This window comes from Pinus tabuliformis, chromosome 1_1, assembly GCF_031772625.1.
Source record: "Pinus tabuliformis cultivar Carrire ecotype Pingquan chromosome 1_1, CPIR1, whole genome shotgun sequence".
Classification (NCBI taxonomy): domain Eukaryota; kingdom Viridiplantae; phylum Streptophyta; class Pinopsida; order Pinales; family Pinaceae; genus Pinus; species Pinus tabuliformis.
In genome coordinates, this window is record NC_142297.1 from 505,202,124 (window position 1) to 505,220,282 (window position 18,159).

The window sequence follows — 18,159 nt, forward strand, 5'->3', positions numbered from 1 at the left end:
TTGGTGACATGCTTGATTGGCATGATAGTCCGCCTTTTTATTAAGACCCCTTAGAATGTGGAAATAGTGGGCTTCCTCTATCAGTTTATGTAGATTTTGATTTCTATTATTGATTTGTTGCAGTAGAGTGTTTGGTGTAATTTGTTTTTGCTCCATAAGCCGAATGATAATTGCTGAGTCGCCGAGGACATTAACTTTCTTGATGCCCAGTTTGATGACCTGGGTTAGTCCTTGATATAAAGCCAGCCCTTCAGCCCGATTGTTGGTCAGGTCTCCCAATCCCCATTCAAAATACAAGATTGTTGTGCCATTTGCGTTGCATATAACACCTCCGGCGCCTGCTTGACCCGGATTGGATTTTGAAGCTCCATCAAAAAAGAGACAATATTTGTTGCAGTTACTCAACCAGAGGGCGAATTCCTCCTCCTTGGGTCTCAGTTTCCATGCTGTAGCTGTCTCTTTTGTTTTTGAATTGTCCTTTTCTGATTCATAGTTACTGATTACGCTGCCATAGTTGATTAGGTCTCTTTCCTCAACACTGAGGCTGCTGAGGTTGATTTTGCTGTGGGAGCGAATGGTCACAGCCTCAACAGCTAAGCTTATAGCTTTGTGGCATATATATCTTGTGTTGTGGTTTTTGTCTTGGAACACTTTCTTATTTCTTGCTATCCAGATGCTCCATAGCATTGTTAAGGGTAAAGTGCTCCAAATTCTCTGAGATAATTTGATTTTCTTGCTCTTCCATGGGCAAAGCTTCTTCCAATTTTTGATTGCCTCTGCTATACTTGGGTTGGGCTTCCACTCTGTTCCTCCTACAGCAGCTAGATCTTTCCAGCAATTAGCAACCACTTGACAGTCTATAAACAGATGCTGTATAGTCTCTTCTGCTTGTAGACATATTGGACATCTGGAGGGGCCTAAGATGCCTCTTTTTTTGAGATTTTCAGCTGTTAAAATTTTTCCTTTCAGTAGGAGCCAGCAAAAGAATTTGACTTTAGGGGGGGCCTCTGCTTTCCAAACTAGCTTCCAATGGTTCCATATGTCCTGTGGAAAGGTATTGGCGCAGAGGTGGTGATATCCTACTTTGGTCGTGTACTCCGTGCCTGAAGGGTCCCATCAAAAGCTGTCTCTAGCTCCCTTCTGAATCGGGGCTTTGCTGTGTAATTGATCTTTGAGAGCGATGAAGTTTGGATGCAGGTCCCTTGGGTAGTTCGGAAGATCCCAGCCAATCCAATCTTGGGAGGAATCTCCCCACTTGGAGATTTGACCCAGGTTCCAGATTCCTTTGCTATGTAACCAGTTTAGAGCTGGAAGAACATCTTCTTTGGATTCTATTGGATTATGGCCAAGGATTCTATCTTTAGATATGCTTATGCTGCTTCCCTCTCCTGGAACTTTGGATACATGCTGGGTCATGATAGGAATAATTTTCTTGCATAACTTCCAGATGTTGGAGCTGTCTCTGTTGGGTATGTTTACCTCTAGGAGCTTGTGCCTAGAAGTGCTGAGATACTTGGCTTCTAAGACCGATTTCCACCAGGCAGGGTTCCCCGTGATTAATCTCCAAACGATTTTAGCCCCGAGAGCTAGATTCAAAAGATATGGAGACCTTATTCCGAGACCTCCCTTTTCTTGGGGCTGAATGACACTTTTCCAACCGACCAAATTGAATTTTTTTTTCTCTGATTTCCCTCCTTACCAGAGGAAAAAACGAAGGGCCTTTTCCAATTTGTGGTGGAAATTCATTGGAGCTTGTAACAGAGTAAAGCGATAGATAGGGAGAGAGATCAAACCTGATTTGAGAAGAACAAGACGGCCTGCTGGGTTCAACCACATGGTTCCCCATTGCTGGATTTTCCTTTTGATTTTGTCAAGAATTGTGTTCCAAGTTTCTATCTTCAGAGGGCCTTTGCTCACTGGCATTCCTAGATAGGTGAAGTGGTTCCATTCGACCTTGTAAGAGACCTCTAAGATATTTGCAATACTTTGAATGTTGTGAGCCGAAGTATTCCATCCATATATGCAGCTTTTGTCTTGGCTTATTCTTCCTCCTGAACACTCCATAAACTGGTCCAGGATCCTTTTGAAGCGCCTAGCAATGATAGTCGAAGCACCACCCATCAGAAGGGTGTCATCAGCAAATTGGGAGTGGTTGATGTTCTTTGTGCCCTGCTCGAATTTGATCCCTGTTATTAGTCCTGCCCTTCTATTGTAATCCAGCGCTTTGCTGAGGGATTCAGCCATGAGAATAAAAAGGTAGGGGGAGAGGGGGCAGCCTTGCCTTAGGCCTCGGGAGGATTGAAAGGCTGTGCAAGGTCGTCCATTCACAAGAGGCGAGATCCAGGGATTGGAGATACATGCTTTGATCATGCAAATGAAGGTGTCATTGAATCCTAGCTTGCTCAGGACGGCATATAACAATTAGATAACAAATAACAAATATCATAACATAAATTATTATGATAACAAATAAATTATTATGATATCAATAATTAGATAACAAATAACAATAACATAAATTATGAATACATAAAAAAATCGATCTAGTTCAAGTGATTGTAGGTACTTTCGCTACCAAATATTAGGGATATTATGGATCATAAATGCATGGGGAGTTCAATCAGATTCGAAGAATCATGGGTATATCTCCATAAGAGTATTGGAATTGAAAGTGTAGTTGTCAATGTCTAGTCAGAATCTTGGATTTTATTTGATAAAGAAGGGAATATCAACATAAGTGGCATGTGCTTGCATTATTTAAAATTTGATTTTGAATTAATTGAAAGTTGTTTTTATTTTCCCCAAACTTTAAGAAAAACAAATCATATTTAGTAAAGGAATGAATATCAATGAGACAGACATATTTAGAATAATACACACTAGACATCGAACAAGATATGGCAAAAATATCTAAGATATGATTTGGGTCATGTCATATCCTATCACTAATAGATTGATTACATAAAAAATATTACCATCCCAAACTAGATTCTAGTAACACTGAGATTCCTTCCTAATCCCATTCAATCATATAATCTCATGTGTCTGTGTCTGGACATGACAGTAGTTCCATTCACTTATGGCATCAAAGATTGGGGCATATGAGTGAAAGAGGATTGAAAATTTTGGCTGACCGAAAGTTACTTCCTAATCTAAGATCTGGAAAATTGGATTTCTGTAAACATTGTCTGTTTGGTAAACAAAGTAAACAAAAGTTTAAAACAGGCAAACATACTAGTAAAGGGATACTTGATTATATCCATTCAGATGTGTGGGGTCCAGCTCCTATAGCTTCATATGGTGGTTCATCTTATTTTGTCTCATTCATTGATGACTTTTCTAGGAAGGTTTGGGTCTACATGTTGAAGAGAAAGTCTGATGTTTTTTCAGTTTTCAAGCAGTTTAGAGCATTGGTAGAAAACAGCACTGGTAGAACAATAAAGTGTTTAAGAACTGACAATGGTGGTGAGTTTACTTCCAAGGAGTTTGACAGCTATTGCAAGGATGCAGGGATCGAGAGACATAAGACCATGGTTTATACTCCTCAGCAGAATGGAGTTGCTGAACGCATGAACAGGACTCTTCTAGAGAGAGCAAGGTGTATGCTGAGTAACGCCGGGTTGCAAAAGGAGTTGTGGACAGAAGCAGTGGCAACAGCTTGTTATGTGATAAACCGATCTCCATCAACGGCGATAGGCTGCAAGGTTCCGCAAGAGGTATGGAAAGGACACCCTTGTGACTATTCTAAACTCAGAGTTTTTGGTTGTGATGCATATGCTCTAGTGCCTAAACATCAGCGAACTAAATTAGATCTGAAATCGAAAAGGTATGTCTTTGTTGGGTATGGTGATGGAACAAAGGGATATAGATTGTGGGATCCTACTACCCGCAAAATCATCATCAACAGAGATGTAAAGTTTAATGAATCCTCTCTTGTACAGTTAGATGTAGATAGAAGATTGAAACAGGATGATGTATCTGATTTCCAGCATATTCAGTTTGACAGCATTTCTAATGATAGTCATAACGACCATAGTTCAGATTATAGTCATGAACAGGTTTCAGAATCAGATTATGAACAGGGTTCAGATGGAGGACATGAACAGGTCTCAAATGGCGATCATGAAGAAGTTCCTTCAGTTGATAGACAGCCAATTGTGGAAGCACCAGAAGCATTCTTAAGGAGGTCTACAAGGATCAAACGCCCTCCGAGAAGGTATGATGATCATGTTACTTCAGTTGCTTTGATCGCTAATGATGATGAACCTTTGTGTTATCAGGAAGTTGTAGAAGGTTCAAATAGTGACAAGTGGAAAGTAGCCATGAAGGAAGAAATGATGGCCTTAGGTAAGAATGGCACGTGGGATCTGGTTGAACTTCCGAAAGGCAGGAAAATTGTGGGGTGTAAATGGGTTTTCAAGCTGAAACGGGGTGTGAATGATACATAAGACAGGTACAAAGCAAGACTGGTTGCAAAAGGGTTTTCTCAGAAAGCCGGTATTTACTTTCATGAGATTTTTTCACCAGTGGTTAAAATTGTTTCAATTAGAATTGTGTTAGCATTAGTGGCTTTGTTTGATTTAGAGTTGCAGTAGTTAGATGTTAAGACTGCATTTCTACATGGTGACTTAGATGAGGAAATATATATGGAACAACCGGAAGGGTTTGTTCAGCATCGCAATGAGAAATTTGTCTGCAGGCTCAAGAAGTCATTATATGGCCTGAAGCAGTCGCCTCGGCAGTGGTATAAGAAGTTTGATTCTTTCATGTTGAGTCAGAAATATGTAAGAAGTGAATATGATCATTGTGTTTACTTTAAGCAGTTAAATAATGGCATGTTCATTATCTTAGTGTTGTATGTTGATGATATGCTTTTAGCAAGAAAAAGCATTGAAGAAATCAACAGGTTGAAGACTCAGATGGCAAGGATGTTTGATATGAAAGATCTAGGAGCCGCAAGACAGATTTTGGGCATGGAGATTTTCAGAGACAGGAGCAATGGTAAGCTGTGGCTATCACAACAGAAGTATGTTGAGAAAATACTTTTGAGGTTTGGTATGAATAATGTGAAGCCTGTGTCAGTCCCTTTAACTTCCCATTTTAAGCTTTCTTCGAGTTTATGTCCTAATACAGATGAAGAAAAGGATTATATGTCTCGAATTCCATATGCCAATGTAGTAGGGTGTTTAATGTATGCGATGGTTTGTACTCGACCAGATATTTCACATGCAGTTGGGGTTGTCAACAGGTACATGGCAAATCCGGGTAAAGAACATTGGTCAGCAGTGAAATGGGTGCTTTGGTACTTGAGAGGCACAAGTAGTTATTGTATTTCTTACAAAACAAGTAGTGAATTTGTTTGCGGATATGTTGATTCTGATTTTGCAGGTGATTTGGATAAGAGAAGATCAACTTCAGGGTACGTCTTTACTCTTGCAGGTGGAGCTATAAGCTGGATGTCAAAGCTACAAAACATTGTTGCTTTATCCACTACTGAAGCAGAATACATTGCTGCTTCGCATGCTTGCAAAGAGGCGGTTTGGTTGAAAGGTTTGCTTGGTGAGTTTGGTAGGTTACAGGATAACATCAGGTTACTTTGTGACAGTCAAAGTGCAATACATTTGGCTAAGAATCCGGCCTATCATAGTAAATCAAAGCATATTCCAATCAAATACCATTTTGTAAGACAGGTTATCACTGAAAGGGGAGTCTCTCTTGAAAAGGTGCATACAAAGGAGAACTATGCAGACATGTTCACGAAACTAGTTTTGGTGGAGAAGCTACGCTGGTGTTTGGCTTCTCTTGGCTTGCAGAAAAGATAAAATAATAATTACAGGGCATCAGGGGAATTGTTGTCAAGGTGGAGATTGTTGAGATTTTCTGTTTGGAGCAAAATAGGAAAAATCTCAGCTAATGACAACAATAGAATTCAGGTCCTAGATTAACTCCAGTTTGTTGGGAGGGAGTTAATGCCTCCTATATTTGATGTGAGGGAATTAATGAGGCTGTTAGATTCTCTATGCTATATAACAGGCAACCATTCGGATGGTTTGCTGAGAGTATGAGAGTATTGTGAGGATTTCATGATGTAATCTTCTGATTTTATTAATAAATTCCTGATGCCTATGTTTGGTGGACGTAGCCCAGATTGGTTGGGTGAACCACGTTAAAAACTGTGTTTATGTGCCTGATTTATTTTGCTGTGTTATTTGTTGATTTGCTATGCCTCTGAAATCCAACATTGGCATATTTTCAGGCGGTAACAATATGCTGAGCGTATATTTTTGCCTTTGATGATGCATCGTCCAGCTGTAGAACAAGAGCAATGCACTCCAAGAGCGAATCACAAGTGTGTCTCGGCGGCTACTGGCAAGTTGTCCTTCCTGATCATAATGAGTTTCCACACATCTTTATTGAAGTATGGGAAATTGAAAATCAAAATATTAATCATTTCCTCCTTGTGTTTATGACTATATCATAACCAGTTTCCACCTATTTTTATTAAAGTATGAGAAACCGAAAATCAATATTAATCATTTCTGTTTTTTTTCATGGACTAACAAACATAAATTTATTTTATTTTCCAATTTTGATATTTTTTAAATGTGTTTTAATTTAAATTAGAATAGTGTATATATTTTTGTGGCTTAGTCATATGTGTAATGTTATTTTATATACTTCTCTTCCTTCTTTTCACTCTATTTTCTGTTTAGATTTTACAATAGGAATAGATATTCCAAAATAACACATTGAAATACCCTTCTAACACTCATGTATAGCTCACTCATGTATAGCTAGGACAATAGTTGGTAACATAGCTTCATACATAAGTAAACGCTCAAGCCCATTTTCACAATTACTTTTATCACTATTTTGTTATCCTATTCAAGTGGAAGGTTCACTTGGCTTTAAGAATTATTGCAGCGATCTTTACATTCAACTGAAAAATATCGTTTTGCAACTTTCAAAATTTTATGTTTTTTAATATGATATATGCTATATGTGATTTTGTTTGCGTTTTATTTTGTCCAATTAATGTAATTATTCTAACAAATTACCTATAAGTTACTTTAGTTATTATTTGTTGTTGGTTTATTTGGAAGCTGATATAGTTAAATGGAAATTATATTAATAAGAAATATAAAGGTAATGAGATATAAAACAATTATTGGCAACAATGTTTAAAGATATTTTATTCAATTTATTTAACATGATTCAAATGTCAAAATTTTAGTGAGAATGAATATTCATGTGATATTCTTGTGTAGAAATTGTTTTATGTTACAATGCTAGGTTAGAGACTAATAAAATGTTGACATGAGCTCATAGGAAGGAATATAAAAATAAAGGTAGGCTAGGTTAGACACTAATAAAATGTTGGCATGAGCTCATAGGAAGGAATATAAAAATAAAGGTAGGTTTCACTGAAGGACAGGTGTGCATAAATTCAAAAATAAAAATCAAATTTGTGTCTATTTCTAGAACAACATTGTGAAGGAATTATCAATCGATCATACTCCCATGCCGATACATTGTTTTTGCAGAAAGAGAGTCTAGTTTCTAGGCATTTTTGAAAGTGAAAGTGATTATCTTATTCTTTGCTAGTAGCTTATCAACTCTAAGATAACTATCATTGATAAAATTTGGTGTGGAAAAAGTGTTGTTAGTATTTGTTGTGAAAAAAATGTTGTTAGTGTTGTCTTCAAATTTTTTGCAGTGGCGAGATAACTAGCATTGATAGAAATTTAGTGTAAAAATATTGTTTTTATTCTTCAATGAAAGATGAAAATATATGTAATTGTGTTTTATTTTTGGACAGAGTACACATGTTAGGATGCTTTGTTAGCAATGTACTAGAATAGTCCTAATATTGAAAGATATCTCCAATTATCAATTTCCATATCGCTCTTTGCATATATATATATATATATATATATATATATATATATATATGATAATTTATAATGGACTTTAAACTATGGTGATTTGAATGTTCATACTCAGATCATCTCCAAAAAAGCAAGCAATCATGTTGTGTCGTACAAAGAAAGTCAGAAATTTTATTCGTCCATTAACAATTTTTCTGCTATTAATTTTTATCGAAATTAGGTAGAGATACCTTGGAATCTTAAGTTCCAGGATTGTAATATGCAAGAATGCACCACAGAATGACATACAAAAAAAGTGTATACATGAAACAAACCATTTAATTTTCCAACTTCAAAGTTCAATTATGTGTAATATCTAATGTAAATATCAGAAATAAAACATTACAACAAAACATCTATTAGCAATCTCTGTTATTGAGGTGACATGAACTCATCATAGTGAAATCTGAACCAATTATTTGTCCTTTGGCTATTATCACAACCCTTACTCCTATCATTCTCATAAAATATAGGGTGCTCCTTTCTATCTACACAATCCATATCTAGACTTCCTTGTGTGAATCCATGTTGGCTGTTAGGGTTTTATTTCCTAGAGGCGAGGGCTATGTTATCAAATTACCAACATGCATAAGGCCTCTGGACCATTTTCCATTTGACATTTCTTTTCCCATGTCACTTTCACCTGTAGTCTTAAAACCTAATATTATGGCATCAAATGAAGCAAAGTTAACAATGGATTTTTCTCCATGCTTATTGGATATGTGGAATCTGCAATATGAATATATTAAAATTGTAATCAATAAACTCAGAACAAGATGTTTTAATGATATTTTTTCTTTATTTTGAATGCTTTGACAAGGATTGGAGGGGCTTTTGGCTGGAGAGATGGTGAATATTCAAGTAGTCCTGAATGTAATTTAATTTGAATTTGTATTGATGGCTCAATATGGAGATTTGAAATAGAGAATATCATATTTATGTTCACGTTTATAGAATTTGTTATGTGTTCCTTTTTAACATTTTTCTATAGGTGTATGAGATTTTCAAGATTTGGTGTTGAATAGGACCATTATGATAAATCCAATGTATTGAGCATAGAGTCATCAAATGTGGGCGTTGATGTTCATGGTCAATTTTGTGAGGCTTGGGGTAAGAAAGATTTTTAACAAAATGGGTCCTTCTAAGATTTGAACCTTTGTCTCTGGTTGAACCATCATTCTGGCATGCATCTGCAAAGGTTATCTATTATTCAAACTCAATTTTAAGGAGACCCTGTCAAGAATTTAACCATTATGAAAATAATTCAACAAACTGAACCATTGTGGAAGGACTGAATTATTTTTATAGGGCGGTATATGCAAAAGAGATTAGGTGTTCAGTGGAATGTGTCGACATCCTACTCAATTAAATTGTTTTTTTTTTATGTTTCTAGAATACTTTTTTTTTCTTTTGCATCTGTGGACGTGATCCGGATTTAAACAAGAACGCAACAAATTACAGAGATAACCATAAATACAGAGATGAGATAACCATAAATACTGAGATGCAGCGGAAATAATACTTCATTTCATTACTGTAAAATACTGAAATGTGCTTACAAACAGAAATGGAAATAAATCAGCTAGGGCGATGGTAGCTTATCTCTGAGAAAAGATGTGGCGGCTACATGCCCCTGAACTGTTCCCAAAAATGTGTTACAATGAGGCTCGAAGGCCTATTTATTGTTGAGAAACAATGGAAAACCCTTCACATCCCAAAACCTAACCTTAGAAGATGAAATGCCAAATTGTGGGCCCCGTTTGGGTAAATTGGTACATCAATTTCCCGGGGTCGTAACTTTGGTATACGATCTCCGTTTGACGCGTACGATAGCTCGTTAGAAAGATCTATCCGAGCAATACAACTTTGGGAGGCAACGATCGATGTTGCCCCAGATTCCCAAAAAAACGTCGTTTAGGGCCTCAAAACAGCTCCGGAAGTTCAGGACCCGAAAAACTGCTAAAAATAGTAAACTGTGCTACAATTTAGGAAACTAAAAAGACTGAAAGAGACAGTTGTGGGGGTCCAAATGGGATAGGTGGGTGGAAACCAACATCCACCTGGATCATTCCTCCCCCCTTAGGAAGCAATGGTCCCCATTGCATTGAGTTCATCACTGAGATGAGGAAGCTTCTGCTGAGCTAGGTCTCCGATGAGCTGTTCTGCAATCTCTGATGTGACCAAAAATGGTGCGAAGCATGGTCAATGATGGTCCACATTGAACATTCGGTGCAAGCGAAGGAATGGAGGAATGTTGTGCTTCAAAGCATTGTTGCCTGTAGCCTTGGTACAGGTGTAAGGACCATGTCGAAGTGGTCGGAGCTTCTGATGGGCTCTTGTAAGGCGTTCTTTCTGCAGATGTAACCAAACTTTGTCACCCACCTGAAACTTGTGTGGTACCCCTGTGGGTGGGGAGAAGTTGTTCCTGTGTTCTATCATGACCGTATCCCTTTGCTGCTGCTGCTGCGTGGAGGAACCCTTTGCGGGGGTCATGGATGTAGCAACGATCTTCCCCTTACTTTGGGAGTGAGCCAGACAAATGAATTTCCTGGTCTGGGAGATGAGCTTGCTGCCTTTATTAGCAGTGATCAAAGAGGTGGCGGTAGGTAGGCCTACCTCTGGTATCCTGTATAATGAATTATTCAAAGAAATAATGACAACACAAGGTCTGGACTCATACGCAGCGTGTCGCCTCCACAAGTATGGCTGACCTAATAATACATCACAAACATCCAGAGGTGTAACATCACACAATACCTCATCTGTGAAGGGTTTGATGTTGTAGGGAAGGTGGCACTGCTGGCGAACTTTCAAATCTCGTCCTTTGTGAAGCCACCTGATATTGTACGGCTGCGGGTGCGGTGTAGTCAGTAGGCCCAACCGCTTCACAACCTCTGCTGAAATGAGGTTCTTTAGGCTGCCACTGTCGACAATGAATTGCAACGGCGAACCCTTCACCCACATCTGTGAGTGGAAAAGACGCTCCCCCTCTTCTGGATCTACAGGTTCATTCTTCTGGATCTTGGCAGTGGCAACAATGGCACTGGGATCCGCATCAATGATCTGCTTCCCTTTGCCGTTCCCCTTGTCAGGTTCTGGCTTAGGGTCAGAACATGCATCTAATTCGGAAGCCTTCAACTCGGCTACCAGCGACTGCTTGGTCCGACGCTCACTTGTGTTATGAGTGGGACTCTTGTGGAACTCACACCACTTTCCTGTGTCCTTCTTCGGCTTCGTGGTGTTTTTCTTTTCTTGCGGCTTCAACTGGTTGTCTTAGGTCACCCCGCCTTGGCTTTGTCCTTTGGGCTTTGGATTTGTAGATCCAAAGTCTCGCTTCTTCTGTTTGAACTTTTGCTCGATTTTGACAGCGTATCAGTATGCTGTGCCGAGTGAGGAGATGTTCAAGAACCCCAGCTCTTCCTGGATGTATCTGTGTAGGCAGCCACGGTATTTGAGTACCAGATGCAGCTCAGAATCTTTGATACCCAACTTTGTGCGAAGGGTATGAAAAATGTTTGTGAACTCCGGCACATCTTGGTCTCGTCCCTGCCGCAGTGTGGTCCATTTGATGTATTTTTCCTCATAGCTTCTGACAGGGTAGTACTGCTCCTTGATGGCATCCAGTAAGTCATTCCAAGTGGGTGAGGCTGAAAATAGTGAGCCTGTACTTTCATCCTTCTGCTCGCAGTAGGTTTCCCACTAGTCCTTGACGTGGGGGGCTGCTTTGAGAAGAGCGAAAACAATCTTTTCCCGACTTGAAAATTCATGAATAGAAAAATACCCATCTAGCAGATTTAACCATTTATCTATGGTATCTGCGTCTATTTGACCCTCGAAGATGGAGATTTCAAAATTAACTTGTACCTTAAACGGTGTGGCGTTTCCAGAGTCGCTGTTGGAAGTCGATGCGTCGCCTCTGGGTAGCCGCTGAAGGATCTGCGCAAAGCTATCCATCATCGCATTCCTTTGCCGCTCGAGCGCTTCTTCGAGCAAGATTTTGATAGGATCTCCTGCCCCCTCGTCTTTCTTCTCATCTGCCATGGGAGGCCGTCGGGATTTGCGAGGCTGGTCTTGCAAAGGTTCGACCAGTTCAAGCCCTAACTCCTTATATCCCGACCTCGTTGGGGACATGCAAAGAAAAACAGAGAAAAAGCAGACCACTCTGATACCACTGATCTAGACTTAAACAAGAACGCAACAAATTACAGAGATAACCATAAATACAGAGATGAGATAACCATAAATACTGAGATGCAATGAAAATAATACTTCATTTCATTACTGTAAAATACTAAAATGTGCTTACAAACAGAAATGGAAATAAATCAGCTAGGGCAATGGTAGCTTATCTCTGAGAAGAGATGTGGCGGCTACATGCCTCTGAACTGTTCCCAAAACTGTGTTACAATGAGGCTCGAAGGCCTATTTATTGTTGAGAAACAATGGGAAACCCTTCACATCCCAAAACCTAACCCTAGAAGATGAAACGTCAAATTGTGGGCCCCGTTTGGGTAAATTGGTACATCAATTTCCCGGGGTCGTAACTTTGGCATACGATCTCCGTTTGCCGCATACGATAGATTGTTAGAAAGATCTATCCAAGCACTATAACTTTGGGAGGAAACATCGGTCCATGGACCCATGTTGCCCCAGATTCCCAAAAAAACGTCGTTTAGAGCCTCAAAACGGCTCCGGAAGTTCAGGACCCGAAAAAATGCTAAAAATAGTAAACTGTGCTACAATTTAGGAAACTGAAAAGACTGAAAGAGACAGTTGTGGGGGTCCAAATGGGATAGGTGGGTAGCCACCAACATCCACCTAGAGCGGGACGTCTTCATCATTTTCGATGGTTGTCTGTCGTCTTATCAGTCTAGTGTGTCCAATGTTTTGTTATATGTTATATGTTTTGTGGATGGTGTGTATGTATTTATGGTGTAACTGTATGTCCTTGTGATTATGTGATATATGAGAGTTGGAAAATAGTTAGGACGAGGCATAGACATTCTCCTAAGCTTATTTATTGTGATAGTTTGTAATTTTTGTCTCGATAATCTTCCTTACTTTTTCTTTTACAAATCTCTAATGAAATTTCCTGCGAAACAAGTGAGGGATTTTTATAAATGAATTTACCTATTCTTTATATTTTAGTTCTTTGAAATTCAATCAATTCGCAATGAAAATCTTGCACCTTAAATTGCATCTATTTGTTAACATCCCCATCTCCATCCAAGAGTGTGGAGATGCATATATGTCGCAGTGGCAAGAGAAATAGCCCAATCCATAAACAAGATGCCTAACCTTCCTATAATTTCTTTTATTCTTCCAAATTTACGTATAATTTCTCTATTTTTATTTTTTTATGTTATGTTTGTTTGATATTTACTTCCCTTTAGCATATACTGTTGAGAATACATTAATCAGAAATTATTGTTGGTTTGGCCAATGAAATTATTCTTAGTTGAAACGACGCTTGTTCTCAAAAATTTATATGCATTGCTTTGGTACCAAGAGTATGGGTTCCTTTAAGACATGAGCAACTTCCACCTTTAGAACATGATTTAGAACATGATTGAGCCCTACTCTAGTACCTTATTAGATAGTGTCATTAAAATTGTTATAAAATCTTGTAATCTAGGTTGATTACACAATTTTAATTTCATTATACATTTTTTTTTATTAATAAAGATTCATCTCTCAAACATTACGACCATCAACCTAGAAGTATCGATTTTTTCTCATCAATATGAACATATTATAAAATAAAAATTAGAGATTGATGAGGCAAGTGTAATATATTAATCACCATGGTAAATCAGAATCATGAGATTAGTTATCAAATCTAAATAAAATTTATTATGAACTTCAATTATAGTGGAAAATGTTTGGAAATGACATGTAAAAAATGGTATTTAAGAGAGACAATCCATCAAACTATATTATTGTAGTTCTCATTAGAAATAACTATTGGGGATTTTGACCAAGGAAATTTGTCATACTCACTACATATATGTGCACACTTACGCATATTTGAAAGAAGCACAGGAAAAAACATCGTAGAGTTTTATAACTCATCGCACAACTAACTACTCAAAAATTCAAATGCATCCAACACTTTATCTTTTCAATGTCTAAAAACCATAAAAGAATCAAAAAAATATTAACCCTAAAAGGGACTCACCACATGCTTCCTCGACACTTTAAAGTGTAAGGCCCGCTCTCAAGTGTCCTGTCAAAATGGTTGTGGACCTTGTTCTTGTCCTTCCCATTCTAATCCACAAACCTCAAATCAGACAGAGCATGAACATTCGTGCGCTCCTTGGCCAACGCGATTAAAATGGAAAGATACAGTGAATTGTCCTCTGCATTATTATCGTCATGGTAGAAATAAATGTCCCACTGATAACCTCCCACCTTGAAGGTCTCACTAGAAATGTTCCTACCAATGCCCATGCCTTTTGCCAAAGAATAAGCATGTATTACGAAATTATGCCACCTATTGAAATTCTTGGTAACTGAAGCTAACACATCGTTGTTCTTGGGGATTCCATCTTAAAAGAGAGAGTAATCACATATAGATTGATTGTAATCTGCATATGAAATATTGTCGGGAAAAGGAAACACATCATAATTGAGACTAATATTTGAGTGATCATCAAATCACATAAGAAAGCTCTGAAAAAATTAATACAAATTCATATCACGTGCTTGGATGAATAATCGCTAGTGGGGTTATGATAACCGAAATATCAGAACACGATTTCAGAAAATGAAGAACAATTCAAACGTATATTTACTTCATGCAGCGATACACGATTCCACACAACATCACAGTAAATATAAACGGCATCCTCATTAATGGGGAATGGAATTGGGCTTTGGCCATATCTACATATCTACCGAACTAAACAACAAATTGAATGCATGAATATAAGATCTACCCTAAAAATTGAATGCCTGAATATGTTACTCATTCTATAAACTAGCCCCAGGCCCTCTGTATAGTGGTGAACATTATAATCCACCTTGATTGTTGACATGGCGCAATAAAAGTTTAAACATACTCTCAACCTTGACTCGATTTATAGAGAAGACTTCCACGCCACATGTAGTGGGTTCTGGCCTCAGCTCGATTAGCATAGAAGAGCCTCCAGTGTTGGAAGGACTATGGTTGTTGAGATCACTAAGAGTCTACGTAGAATGCAAATGCGCAATCAGGCCACATTAGAATGGGAAGGGGCTATCGACCACGTGTATTGTCTACGGAAATAGACAGACCATCATTTCAAACGCATAGCGACATCAGTCTACAGAGAATCTGCCAAGTTGGATAGGGGTTGTAACAGACGTGTAGAGGAGATGGAATGGATGAGTGCCACATTCAATCCATCAAGTAATCGCTGGACATCTGCAACACACAACAACTTCCATTTCTTTTTTCAATGTACTTTTTAATATTTTTTGTTTGACGGTTCAGGCTCCCTTAATTTCCTTCCAAAATTTATCCTCATCGTCCATTAAAAAAAACAGAAGTCAAGAAGCATTCTTCCACCTGAAGTTGAAACATATACGCTTATCGGTGAATTATACAAACTCGCATTTAAAGAGACCTTGTCAAGGTACTGTCTTAATTGTTGATCCATTCTTATACATATCCATCTATCCATTACCATATCCATATATTACCATACCCTTTCATCCCCAATAAGGACAAGGCAGGGAAAATATGAATACAACATATAACCATGTTATAGCCATAGCACGACCAGGGTTCAAAATTGAATATGTCAAAGCTCTTCAAGAGGGGTCTAGCATGTCTACAAGTGAGAAGCTAACATTAAGCATAAAAATAATGTTAATTTTTATTTATATGGATTAAAAAATAAATAAATAATATCACAAAAGTTCCCCTTGAAAGGTTGCTAGATAAGGTGCCAAATATCTTGGGGCTGGAGGGAATGGTTGGACCCCTATGACCTAGTTTCCTTATTCTCATTTCTAAAAGTGTTGATGTATAGAGTACGCAACTAACATTTCAAGGAGCAATCTACTAAATTGTATGACAATGATTCATTAAACTATCCGATGACAACGAGTTAATTCTAAGGTGGTGGGTTGGTGAGGATGAAAAATCAAACAAAACCCAAAATTTTTCACCCTGGTTCTCCTTTGGCTACCAAACTATTTCTACAACCACTCCTTTGGCATGTTCTTCAGCTTCATTCCAGGTGCTTCTACATCAGGAAAAAGTGACAGGTGTCAAGTATTACTGCATTAGAAAATCCTCGGTCAACACTTTTTTTGGCTTCATTCCCTGAGATTCTGCATTAGGAAAAAGAAACATGAGTTGACCTTCGCACATATCTTGGAAGGTATTGCAACACAGACTGCATTGAAAATGTTGATTATTTTTTCTCAAGCTTAATTTGTTTGATGTTTCATTGCAATATTTGTATGTTGTTTGCAACTCCTCCACCACTCTACATCTATTGTTAGAAGTTGAGAGAATTAAGTGTCTTAATATGTTGTTAGATGTTGAGTATTAATACATTGAGAGCATTATGTTTTGGGGGTATAACATCTCCAGGATTAAGATGAATATATGTTGAGTACACATAAGTAAAAAATAATCAATCAATCCTTGTGTAAAATTTGGTTATGCCCCTTCAAAATTTGGATGCACATGAGTTAAGTTTATTTCTTCTCTCTGCATAAAAGATTTCATGGAGAACAAATTTGAGTTGTTATCCATTTTCCATATCGTCCATGCTAAAGTAGAAATAGAAATAAATGAAACAAACATCATTGTCTAACTATTCTTAGTTGGTTAGTCTTGATAGCCCCACATTTAGTTAAGGGAAATTGTAATACTCGACTGACCAAGAAATTATATTTTTTTTTAATAAAATTAAAGATAAGGAGGAGGCTTTGGTCAGCTGAATACTACAATTTCCCGCACTTGAATGTGGGGTTGTCATGGCCAACAAATTAATATTGTTTATATAATGTTGTTTATTTAATTGATTGCTTCTTCTACTTCAACGTGGACCATACAGAAAAATATAACAACTCAAATGTGTTCTCCCATGAAGTCTTTTTATGCAGAGAGAAGAAATAAATTTAACCCATGTACATCCAAATTTTGAGCGGGCATAACTAAGTTTTACATGAGTATTCATTGATTATTTTTTATGTATGTGTACTCAGCACAAATTCATCTCAATCTTGGAGTTGTTATACACCCAAAACTTAATGCTTTCACTAGATTAATACTCAACATATAACAACAAATTAAGACACTTAATTCTCTCATCTTATAACAACGAATGTAGAATGGTGGAGGAGCTACAGACAACATACAAATATTGCAAGGAAACATCAAACAAATTAAATATATACTTCTACACAGTTAAATAAATATTATAAAAGCGCACTAGATAACTATTCACCTATATAAGTCTTTCCTGATTATTCTTTTATTGTTAATAGGATGTAATTACATTGAAATTCTTGAGCTCTCCTTCCAATACAATATTCTTATGGCTCTGTTAGCCCCTGAGGTGCAGTGCTACTATTTTCAGTGAAAATGTCCCTTGTTTTAGCTCTGACGGCCATGTCTCCTCTTGCTCTGCTTTGGCCATAAGCCAGACTTCAAAAATATTACTCTCACATCTATAATTGCATCGGTTCCTGATTGAAATGGATCCAAATATGCTCTCTAAGTCTTCAAAATCTCGTAAAATCATGCCAAAGATCAAAACAATCGCATGAGAAGAGCCCTTAGAATGGCAGAGAAACACTATCGGGAGGCCAAAAACACGTAAAAACAGTGAAAAACAGAGTATCGGAGGCATAAACAAGTGAAGGCACAGTAGTCGTCAGATCTGGCCGATCAACGGTCCAGATCTGATTGGCACATCACAATCGGCAACCATAACAAAGCGCTTACAATGGCCCGGGAATATCGCGATATACAATTGGGACTAATCGCATCACAATATCGCAATCAGAGAAACATTATGGAGTGGGGCCTATACTCATACATGTATGTGATGCGATTAGCCGAACCCAATGGCTATATAAACATTATTGTGTAGATTTTGAGATCCACCGAAAGGCGTTTTTTAATGTATTTTCACATATTTCGTTATTTAACGAAATAAAAAGAAACAACGTCGATGCGATGAGACCCGGACCCAAAAGGGTTCGTGAAGGGAAATATATAATATTTGAA